Genomic DNA, 12,328 nt, shown 5'->3' on the forward strand with positions numbered 1-12,328 from the left:
GTCTGCAATAATAAGCTATTCAAAAGGATGAATAAAAAGAATGAATTAATTTCCCAGTGTTACTCAAAGTCAGCTATCAGGAGATTTGTATCAGGGTTGGGCAACTTCTAGGTGATGTCTGTTGCAGCTGATTGCAGAGACAGCTTGTTACTAYAACCAACTTCAGTCAAGGAACTTATTGTCAGGTATGTGTTTTCTTGTTTTTTCCCAATTGCCGATAAAGTAGAAAAAATATTATTGCTGGTGGCTTTAGTTAACTTGCTGTTTTCATGAAGCCATTGTATTTAGAGAATACTGCCACAACTCATTAGTAAGAGATGGAAAAATCACATAATAGTTCAACTTTGACAAGACAAAGTCAAGTGGCACAGAGTAATCTTTTGCCAACAATCTCTATTAACTTTTTTAGAATATTTTCCCACCTGAATTTAAAAAAAAAAAATAAAATAAAAAAAGTTGCCTGGAAAAATAAGTGAATTGTAGCCATAGCTTAAGGTAAGCTTGTGGTGAACTCAACCAAAAGTGTATTCCCACAGCTCAACTAAATTTTCCAAAACCTTATGGAGCTGCAATTAAAATGAAAACAGAATTTTACATGCATCCATAAAAATTATTTTAGTCTAGTCACTTCTGATGTTAATTAGAATTATCTGCACACTCTGCAAAAAGACTGCTTGAGCCCATGATCATAATTTACAGAGTGGGCTGAAAGCTGCAGTACTCATGGGGAAGAGACTGACCCTGATCAGAGACTRTACCTGAAAATGACAGTACAATCAATAAGCCCTAATGATGGATAGATGAAAAGCAGATTTCACAGATGGCCTCAACTCCTGGATATTTGCATGAAGTGCTGATTTCTGGATAGGTATGGACCTCAAAGTAAGTCTGTCAGCCAAGAGTAGATGCAACAAATATCTGCTGGAAACACGGCTAGAAAAATGACAAAAATTTTCTGCTCTTGCTCACCAGCTTGATGATAAGACTAAAGAAAATACATGAATCAGCATGCATGTTCAAAAATTACCTGGCAATGTAATGTCTTCAATCAGTTTTGCATTCACCACATAAAAGGGTCTGGCATGCTCAAAGACACACATGCAGCACAGGTGCCAACTGTACAAGCAACCTGATACAAGAATTTACTGGCATGCTTGGGCACACTAGGATTTTTTTTTTTTTTGGAATGGAGGACTGAATGAATTTGTTATTAGCATATTTTTGGACTCAGCTGAGCAAATAATAATGGATGCTTAGTTTGGGTTACTGATTGAACTGGCTGCAAGTTAACTTACCATTTAGACATAAACAAGCAAACAAACAAACAAAGCCCAAAAGACCAAAACCCAAAATACAGCTCCAGACAAAAAATGCCCTGATTAACATAAAATTTCATAATATTCCAAAGAATTCAGTAAGTGTACTGTATGAGACATTGTATGACAGTAAAAAATCCAAGAAAAAACATTAAAACGTGTCTTTGACAGATCACCACAAAATAATCCCCAAACAGAACATTTTGGCAGTCATTAGGTTTAACTAGTAGATTAATAGAGATACACAGCACCACACTTAAAGAGAGGGAGGGATGCTTCCTTGTAGCATAGATATTTAATTTCTCTCAGATTTAAGATTAACCTTCACTTATGGGAATAAGAAAGCAACGACAGTGAAAATTTCCTTACAATCTATGCATACTTCCTTTATTGCCCAAATGCTAGCGTTTAAAAAAATACAAGTGATCCCTACTCTTGGGGAAAAAAAAGTCTCTAGATAAGGATTAGGAAGGCAAGATGTAAGCTGGACAAAGCAGAATCATACATATATCCTAATTATACAGTATTAAGAACCCAATAACCCATGTTGATGGGTTACTGCAGACACTTCAGAAGTAGAATAATTACTTCCCTAAAAAGGCAGGCTGGATGAGACTGCTATATTGCTCTCAGCCATCAGTCAAATTTGCAGTTATGAAGACAGCATATGCCAACAAAAGGGTACTATTAAAGAAGACAAAAAAAACCTTYTCCCATAAATGCATCTGGTCTTCTTGAAGCCCTGTTAATTTGTTTGAAGGACAGGCGCAATTTTCACTGTTGATCTGAGTAGACTTGACTTTGCTTTTCCTTTGAGAAGTCAGAACTCATTAGAACCTTGCATTAGAACAAATAAAGACATGTGCAAAACTGTAATATTGCCATAGCTAGCTAAGCTACCTTCAGTTGCATCAAGAACTGCAGCATGTCTATGCTTAACCTGAAGCAATCTTTTGGAAAATGAAAAGTCCTTAGGGATACCTTGGGTAAATTGTTGCAAAACTTGACTAAAATGTCATGGTAATTCCACTCTTGAGAAAGCCATGATGAGCAAGTGTACTTATCCCCAGAGCACAGTTTTTTGGGTTTTTTTCCCCTTTTTTAAGTGGTATTGAAACCAAGCAGTATCACAACACAATTATTAAGTTCAAAGGTGTAATAAGTGATTCAGACCATCTAAATTTAATACTGTAACATTCACTATACAGACTGAACAAGAAGGAAGCATTAAATGTTCTTGAATTAAAACACCACAATTGACAAAATGATTTAATTAAACTACAGAAGAAGGCTCTTTGAAGGCTMTCTGTCCTKRTGTCCCTCCCWATAACTATGTCARTAGCAATAAGTAAAGATATTGCACMCATCTGCYCACAGCCCTGGGCTTGCCTGGTCTAACAATTATAATGGCARTATAGTCACAGCCATTTCCGCATTAACTGCTGAAACTCAGATTCCTGCGTATGTCTGCACATTCCTCTAYGCAGATAACCACTCCTAACTACAATATGATTGCCCCCAATAATATAGAGACTACTGTGTGATCTCTAACTCTTTTAGGACTTTCTGGAGTCTGTTTTGATGGGGCTTTTGTACAACCATGGCAGGGGTCCTGGAACTGGATTGACCTTTAAGATCGCTGCCAACTCAAGCCATTCCACAATGCTATGACTTCTGGGAGGACCTCGCATTAGCCAGTCAGCAAACTAAGGGAAGAAGATCCCACTGCCTAAAGGCTTAGTCAGCTCATCACATTCCTTAAAAGATCCTGAGAAGACCTCTTGACTTCCTTCTAGATCCATGAAGAACACAGCTCATCCAACAATTAAATGTCCTGAGAGTAGTAATATGACCTTGCACTTCAGACAAATAAATAACTCAGACCAGAAAAAGCAAATGGTTTATTAAAAACTGAACTTTCTTTCTAAATAACAGAAGGCTTCAGAACCCAGTGTTGGTTCAGACAACAAGGAGGAGGAGGATGCAGGATGTCTCTGGACTTCCACAATGGCAGCTATTGCAGTCTTTTTAAGACTAGTTACAAACTTATTTCTCAAATGATTTGGGGAGATTTGTTTTTGAGAACGGATTGAGAGATTCCAGTGAAATCCATTTTATCAGCCAGATCTTTCTAGTTTGTTTCCCTTTCTTTGGTTGTTTAAGCAGTTCCAAATCAGCACCAGGAAAATACTGAGTCCTTTTATTTATGTGCATATGCACCTCTGTATGTAAAAAATATGGCTGTCTTCAAACCTCCTAGCAAAAATCTTCACAGCTTCAAGTAGGGCTGCATCCAAGAAAATCAAGTCAGAGAAACAGTATTATGCTCTGAGTTTTCACATACAACATTTTTCTTTAATAATAYTGCTTATTAGTTTAAAATTCCTTATTAGCCAGTAAAAGATTTGGAAAACTGACAGTTATGGACAAAATTTCTAGTTTCTGAAATCAAGTAAATTGTTGGTTTAGAATAAGCTTATATATGTTACYTTGTCATTTTTAGATTACTGAATGGGGTTTTTGTTGTACATTATACAATTTCTTGAATCTTGGAATGTTTTTCTCAGTGTCTATTCTAAAAGCTATCTACTTTTCTACAACATGGAAAAACATGTTTTTACAATGTTTTTAATGATCATAGACAGTGAGGATGTYCAAAATACAAAATTCAAATTCCATCATGCAATTCTTGAAAAAAAACTAGAAGCTATCTCTCCATGTTTATACAGACATGATATTATGAAGATTTCAAAATTATTTATAATAAACACATCCACATCCATTCAAGAAGTATTGAATGGTTAATGCACAACCACAAGTAAGGTATTTATTTGGGTACTTCTGTATGACTCGCATATGTTGAAGTTTCCAAAAGTAATTCTTCAGTTTCAGAGGCTGATACATGTAATGTGATTTGACAGCAATACTGACAAATATATTAATTTGGAACATCACAGTGAATCAATTCAGTGAAGTGGAAAAAAAATAATTAGATGTTCAGAAGCACTCTATTAAATCTGAGCCTCTACATATTAGTAGAAAACAGGTAAATATAACCTCAARTTTAACATAATGGCAATTTCATAGAAGACCATAGATGGGTTAGATTTTCAATGCRATTCACACCTAACAGAGAATCAGTTTCCTTAATACTATTTGTACTTTTCTTCTAATGGTTTAATAAATGTGAAATTCATGTTAAACTTGAATGACCTTTATAAATTATCTATAACATATTAGTTAATCAAACAGCTCAATAATTTCACATAYTTTTCCCCATTATTTGGTGACTAAAGTCACTTACTACAAATAATTGTTAGAAAYTAAGAAGTAAAACTAGCACTTACATTACCTTGTTAATTTTCATGAGGTTTGTGTACRGCATTTCAATTACAAATAGTACATATGATACGACTGCAAGGTACATTGTCCAGGAGTATTTTGACCTGACATTCAGGCAAAGGTATTTGGTTGCCCTGTAAAACTATTGTATTAAAAAGACTTTCTAAATTAAAAGGCTCAAGAGCACTTTCTTTCCTTTAAAGCTCTGATGTTTTGCAAYAAAACCTTTCTTAAACAAATACATACTACTCCCATTCTGGACTTCATAAGTTTCTAMAAGACAATAGTACCCACATTTATACACTCTTAAAATACCTATGGACTGAAATCCATTACATTAGTTAATTAAGAAAATAGGTTACAGAACCATATTAAGAGAAGGCTCCCCTAGTCTTCCCAGATAGGTATTAATCACTTTATTAATAAGAGAAGTTACGGAGTATAGTTTTTACATCTGAGCATGACATTAGACTAAGGAGRTCTAGAAGCCAGAGCTATCTTGGTATACAGGACTAAAACTCAGAACAATAACATTAAACTAAAAACATGATCTAGGAAAAAGTTAAGATGCAATTAAAGAAGGTAAGTAGTTTAATTAAGAATAATCAACTGAGAAAATACAGGATGAGGACACACAGTGTGTGTAGCTACTCTGGTATTTTTGTGGTGAGAGGTACCATGAGTAAAAATGATCAGCAATACAATATTCTTGCATAAAAGACAACACACTACTTGAACTAATCTTTACAGTTTACTTGTTGGAAGGCTACAGCTGTTATTTCCTTATAAAGTAATTTCTACCTGAGGAATAAAGGAAGAAATTGGAGGAATTCAGCAGAAAATATTAACTAACCAGAGATCTAAACAAGGTGACAAAGAAATCAAAAATTGAATAATGAGGAGTCTTCCAGATGAGAGGAAACAAGTGGAAATGTAGCTGTTGACGGGGAAAAACACCCAGAACGTGCATGCAAAGTGAAAAGTCATTCTGCAAGAATACTACTCGTTTGTGGTGATCCAGGAGGAATCCTTTCCCTAAATCCAGCCCTCTCTTTCTATGGATTTATCATATGTATTTCTCAGTGCCTGGGCACTGAACTTGTAACTGAGATGCAATTTTCTTGCAGTATATTCCACTTTTTATCAGTTTGTTGGTTCTGTAAAAACACCACAAACAGTTAAATAGTTTTCACATTGATTTTATCTATCCAGCCACACCAGATGGGTTTAACGATGAAGTAAAAAGTTTTCTATCATGGTTCAAGAGAAGCCTTTAAATATAGCAGTGCAAGGTCTGCTAACAGAACTATAAGAATAAAATACAGACAACCACAGTTTTCGGGTAAAAGCAAATACCTCACCTGTTTCTTCAAGTACCCCTCTACACAAAATCCTCGAGGTGTGCATTACCTTCGAAAGCTAGTAACTTTGTCTTTAGAGCAAATGTTCACGTCAAAAAAACAAACAAGCCCCCCCATCAAAAAAAAACCCAAAAAACCCCCACAGCCAAAAACAACCCAAAACTAAACAAATCACCAAACCCTCAATTCCTAAATTTCTCCTCTTTCCCTGCCCCCCTTTACCTAACTTCCCATACTTTCCTACCTTAATGGCACTTCCCTTGCCTCAGCTGGCCATTTTCATTGCTCAAGATTTCACATGTTGCAAAAGAATATTTGCTGCACACACAGCTACATTTAAGCTTCTGACATTTAACAGGAGCTCAGCTTTTGATAGGARCCACCACACACAATTTGGACATGTTATCAGAACAGATATCAGCAAACAAAGCATTTTGCTTCAGTATATTCTAAAGAGGAAAAAATCCATGTTCCACCTCAGCATAGCTTAATACTAATACTTCTGTGAATTTAACTGAGATGTTGATGTGAATAAAATTAACTCAAATATCTGGTTGCAGAACCGAGCACTAATTCCATAGGCTTCCAAATATGAAAACTATACTAAATGTATTAATTTTAAAGCTTAAGTTAGACCCAACATCACTACATTAATTCATAGTTACCTCTTAGTTACGTCCTAATACTGATTTTAAAATATATTCACTTTCATAAAAAAAAAACATGTTGAAAAGTTAGTCAGACAGTTCAGAATGACATCTCCTTTTCACACACTACACATGCACACTCTTAGGCAAACTGAGGTTTAACTGTCATGCTGTCAAAAAAAATGATAATTACTTAGTTATATCTTTTCAAGGAAGTAAGAGCTACAGAACATTTCACAATAGAAAATTGTATCATATGTTTAATAAAACCTGCCKCTTGCATGAAAGCCCAGAGACATGTTATATTTGAAGCTGACAATGAAAAAGAAAAAATCAAAAAAACCAACCAGTGAACAAAATGCACAAAAGTGGGAAGCATTTCAGGTTTTATACATGCCTATTCTTCTATTTCCTCAGCCTTCTCTTGGCTTAATGCAACATAAAAGTCCATTAATAGAAGCCTGAGCATATGTAAAGCAATCTTAGAGCTGCATTGGGTCATTAACTGTGATAGACCTTCTAAAGGAATATATCCATGTGCTTATTAACAGAAGTCCCAGCCTGAAAATCACCTCAAGTACAGTGCCTGATCAATGTAAAACAGTTAGGCATTACCTGCTGCAACAGATGTATGTTGCTAAATCTAGTCTGCTTTTGAAACCTAAATTTGGTTTCAAATTTGTCGTATTGAAAACCAGCCAACCAACCAACCAACCAACCAACCAACCAACCAACCAACCAACCAACCAACCAACGAAAATAAAACCCCAAACCAAAAAGCTACTCATACTTTTTTGGTCTAACAAAATTAAGCTCCTTGCATTTGAGTTTTTCCTTCAGCTTTTGCAACAAATATTGTGGGATTATCTTGGTATTTGAAAATTTGGAAGTAAAACAGAACTGCAGCTTAATAGTTAAGGTAGACTGTCTCTGATTAACCAAGCAAGTTAGTGCAGAGCATTCTCTGTAAGGGRAAATTGCCTCATTTGAAGTGGCTTGAATCTTTTCACTCTCAGTGCAGTTTGCAATGTACACTTCTTTGTTCAGGCTGGGGAAGGAGGCTTCCCAAGGTACAGATTTTTGATTAGTTATTTTTCTTTAAAATGGCTCAGTGTTGCTTTTCTACTTTGTAGCAAAGGTATCTAGAGCCTCTGCGTGGAACTCTGTTCACTTTTGATTCTTTAAGTTCCTTCAGAAGAACTGAGTGAACTATATGAGTGTTATTGCCCTTTATATAAATTACAAAGGGGGAAGAAAATGATTGCGAAACATTTAAACTGGGATTTGACCTCCAACAGGGTTATGATGRTTCACACATTTCATTAAAATTTTCTGCTTAATCCACAAATGTTGAGTAAAAAAGTCACAAAGACGTGTGCTGCAATAAGAACAGCAATTGCATTTACTGTTACATCATACAACATAACAAACCTACTAAAGTCTCAGGYGTACTGTTATGCATCTCTTTCTGGTAAGACTTTGCCTGGTTTGTTTTGCCTAAACATACCTAAACTAACCCAAGGAGGCAGGTAAATTTCACGGAAGAGTAAGACGCAGCCATTAAGGATGCCAGTATTACAGTTCTAGGGATACTTGATCCTACTCCGGCAACAGCCTAGAGTGTAAACAACGCCAGAGTAAAACAAGTTGAGTGAACTGCCAGCAGCCCCGCTTCTGCCGCCCGGGAGGAAGCTGCGGCACCGGCTGCCCACGGCAACACAGAAAGGGTGCTTCTCCGTGCCCACGCTCCCCTCCCGCGGTGATCCTGCCCCGCTTCTCCCTGCCCCTCACCGCKCTAGAAACTTTCTGCGGGGCGCGGCACGGCCGCTGCCACCAGTGCCGAGCGGCGGGGGCCGCGGGACGCCAGCGCCGCACTCCCTCCGGCCGGGGAGGCACGGCCTCGGGCACCGCGCTGAGGCACCGGRGCGCGGAGCGGCTCCTGCCCAAAGAACCGATGTGCGACCCCACACCGCGGGCTGCCTCCCGCCCGCCTCCCCTGCCTCCCGCCCGCTCCCTGCCCCCCGCCCCTCAGCCGCCGCCGGCGGGAGGATAACTTTCCAGGGCGCGCTCCTGGCATCGGAGGTGTGTCGGGTCGGGCCGCGCCGGGCAGGCGTGTGGGGCGCTTACCTGATGTCCCCGCWCGGCGGCAGGGCAGGGCAGCGTCCCTGCGGTCCCCTTCATGCCCGAGGGGCTGCCTTGCCCGCACACACGCCCTCATCCAGCTTCCTGCCCGCGGGCTGCGCCTCCTTCCCTCGCCCTGGCGGGGCGGGCGTCGCTCTCGCGGYTTCGCCGGCGCGGCAGGGAGGGAAGGAGGAACGGAGGGCGGGCACCAAGAGGAGGAGGAGGAGGAGGAGAAGAAGAAGCAGAAGCCGAAGCCGAGCAGGGCGAGGGAGACGAGCCGTGCCCTCCCTCTCTCCGCCCCAGCCGCCGAGCGGACACAGAGCTGCTGCGGAGCAGCCGCGCTCTCMGGCCATGGGAAGCGCAGGGGTTTTCCCGGCCGTGGCTGCACCGAGTCCCTGCCGTGTGTCCCCGGCTCTGGCGGGCAGGGCAGGGCTCCGCGGCGCCTCTGGAGGGCGCCTCCACCCCAAAGCTCGGCTCTGGGGAGCGCCCCGGCCCTGGCGCCAGCGGCCGGGTACTGCTGGCACCGCCGCGCCTCGCCCGCTGYGTGGGGACCGCCTCAGGCTGGGACGGACGGGCTGGGGAGGCTTCGGATGGGCGATAGGAGCCGGGACAGCACAGTGAGCACAAAAGGAGCTAGAGGGCAGATGCCGGAGGAGATTATGACAATACGCGGTTTAGAAGAAAAAGGGATCGGGGAGGAAAAGAGGGAAACTGACCGAAACACAGAGGAAGGGTGAAGTGCAGATTGGGAAGATGAATGRTAAATAAATTTTTTCCTTTTGTAAAGATTGTTCGGAAAGACAGAAGGGAATGAATTTTACTGGGATGAATGAAAAGGAGAAAGGAGCAGGAAAGGATTGTCGGGCAACAAAAGGGGAAATGTATCCTGTAATCGGCAAAGGCAGTGTTTGGGAAGGTGAAGAGACTAAGGAGATAAGGGTTTTGAGGCAGCCAAGATTTAACTGGACTTGGCAGGAAATACACGTCAAACTTAGATGATGGATATGAGAAGTTTAGCTACCTTATCCTATAGGTTAGAAAAATGAGTCACTGAGGAAGTGATTTTAACTTAGAGCGGATTTTAATCAGAGGAAATATGCAGAAGCGAAAGTATTGGAAAAGTGGGAAATAAGCACTGCAGGAACTGCTAGAAAAGAAGGATCTCTGAGATCAAGAAACAATTCACAGCTTGAAAGAGCTAGTGCATCTGAGCAGAACACACAAAGGTCTTGTTTGAAAGGAGCGGTATTTTAGCTTCTACATGGGATAGAAATCCTGTCCAGAAACTTCTTCTGTAGGAATTGTGGAGTATATCTTGCCATTTTCTGGCAAATTGTACCATCCCATATGGATAGTAGAGGGTTGGATTCAAGCTCTCCAAGCTGAGCTCACTTTTACAACTAGTGCAGCAAAGTGGACCCAGGACGAGCAGTAAAGCAGTATTTCCTACAGACTTGATATCATCCTAGCCTTGGAGAACTGAATTGATCTTTAGCTTTTAACCAACCCAGTTTCAAGGATGTGTGGGCATGTAGATTTATTGCTTTTAGTATTTACTGATTGGAAGTTCATGCTGCTGAACTGAACTTCCCAATAATGTTAGCTGTCCCTCATGTGAAGTATGACTTGAGATACAGTGGGGTACAAATTGGGATACATGACACTGAAGTAGAAGTTATGGTGTTTATACTGCAGAAATGAGAGGGGAAAATGATGAACATCAAATKAATCGTTTCATTCAGATGATTAGTTATTGCTGGAACAACCCCTTCCTCCACTGACTTCCTGCAACTATTTGACCTACAACACTTCAAAGTGTTTTTGATTTTTTTATTTTTTTTTGAAATGAGAGTCTCTTTTGGGCCTATTCTAACCCCTTGTATCTCAGCTATTGTGAGACAGCTGGAATAAACKGTAGTAAATTTGTGTCTGGCACAAGGCTTGAATTGTATGAGTGATGTAGGCACAGACTGGCCAGGGTATAAATTGGATTGAAAAAAAGAAAAAAAAATTAAAAAAGAAAAAAAAAATAAAAAAAAGAGAAAAAGAAAAAAGAAAAGTTAGCCTAGTGAGCATTGGTGTAGGACAATGTAATCTGTATCTTTCCCTTTGGTTTCTTCTCTTCATTTTTCTTCCTCCCCTTTATTGTGCAGTATCTTCCTTCTTCTTGTGACTCATCAATCCTACCACTACTAATGTCTAAAATGATTTTTACATATTTTGTATATATACAGATTTTTATAGGAGTTGTTACCAGAGATATAGAGGATGATACTTCAGTAGCCATCTCTTGCAWAGCATGGTGTTCCAGTCTGGATTTCCAGGTGCTGTTGTAGTACTGGGGAAATACTGATGGTTAATAATAAATGTTTAGCTGGTTGTTGATAGGAGTTGGAAGTTCTCTGACAATTTCCAATGGAGCTGCTGCTCAGGACTGGTGAAAATCTTGTATTTATGAAACAAGGTGATTTCAGCATTTTCAGGTTATTTTTGAGCTTTATTATCCCTGTTTTTTYGGTGGTCATTATGAAGATCTGTACCTAATCAGGAAATCTTTTGTGGAAGGCCYCTCTCAGAGGTGCTGTTTGCTATCMGTTTGTGTTGTGTGTAATAAATCTCTTTTGGTTCCTTGAACTGTTATGTGTCTGAATTTGAGATAATGTATTGTGAATGATTGTCCTGGATATATTAGCAAGTTTAATCAAAATCAGTGGAAAATTCAGTCACTTTCTTAAAAGCATGTACTTGTTAACATACTCTGTACTTGTTAACATAATCCATAATGCACGTGGATTTATAAATCAAAGGATAGTTTAAAAATTATCGGTACAGGTAAAATTATCACGGTATATTTCAATCATTGGGATGTCATTAGAATTGTTATGTTGAAACACACAGATTCAAAGGTATTAATAACCTGCGCATAAGAATCTGTTCCATATAAAATGAAATATTGTATAATGGATAAAAACGATAAACTCCCTGAAGAAAACAGATTTATTTTGAGTGACTGTGTATTTTCTTTTTGACRGCAGATTGCTTGTACAGTGGAACAAGCAGTGAAATATAAATATAAAGATATTTGTGTTTGTAATGAACAAGCTAACATGTTGAGCTCAGATCAGGGTTCGTGGCATCTATAGCATAATGTAAACAGCTGAGTTCACCTTCTCCTCYGTCACCTCTCCCCATCCCCCATCCACCCCTCATTGGCCATGTTGCTTTTGTCTTTTTTTGCATTCCAACTCAGCTGTGACAGAATCTAAATAGCTTTCCCAATAAAGAAAGTCAAGGTCAGAGCTGGGAATAGCTCATACTGACGGCATGGATCCATCTATACTCAGCTGGCTCACAGCAGCTTACTCATCGTTCTCCAAAGATGSCACCTTTGGGTTATCTGTGACTTCTCACTGTGCTGTTGTGTGCCGTGTGCCTGTTAACCTGCCAGCATAGCCCTACCCTTCAGGAATTGCATACTAGATTGTGAAAGAGCCAGATTATCTCTGGTAAATCTCTCTGGCTCATGCTACAAAGCCAATAC

General features: G+C 39.7%; 1 protein-coding gene across 2 annotated transcripts in view; it reads right to left on the reverse strand.

Annotated features, from left to right (window-relative positions):
* Positions 1 to 9,157, reverse strand: part of SGCG (sarcoglycan gamma) — a 104,767-nt gene extending 95,610 nt beyond the window's left edge. The window contains exon 1 of one of the 2 annotated variants that reach the window (XM_057366736.1): positions 8,794 to 9,157. The gene's annotated coding sequence lies outside the window, so the exon portion shown is untranslated. The remainder of the gene's footprint in view (positions 1 to 8,793) is intronic. The other variant, XM_057366735.1, reaches the window with a different exon arrangement.
* Positions 9,158 to 12,328: the final 3,171 nt, after the last annotated feature.

Source organism: Malurus melanocephalus, unplaced genomic scaffold (assembly GCF_030028575.1).
Source record: "Malurus melanocephalus ecotype Western Australia unplaced genomic scaffold, MMel_1.1 scaffold_70, whole genome shotgun sequence".
Classification (NCBI taxonomy): domain Eukaryota; kingdom Metazoa; phylum Chordata; class Aves; order Passeriformes; family Maluridae; genus Malurus; species Malurus melanocephalus.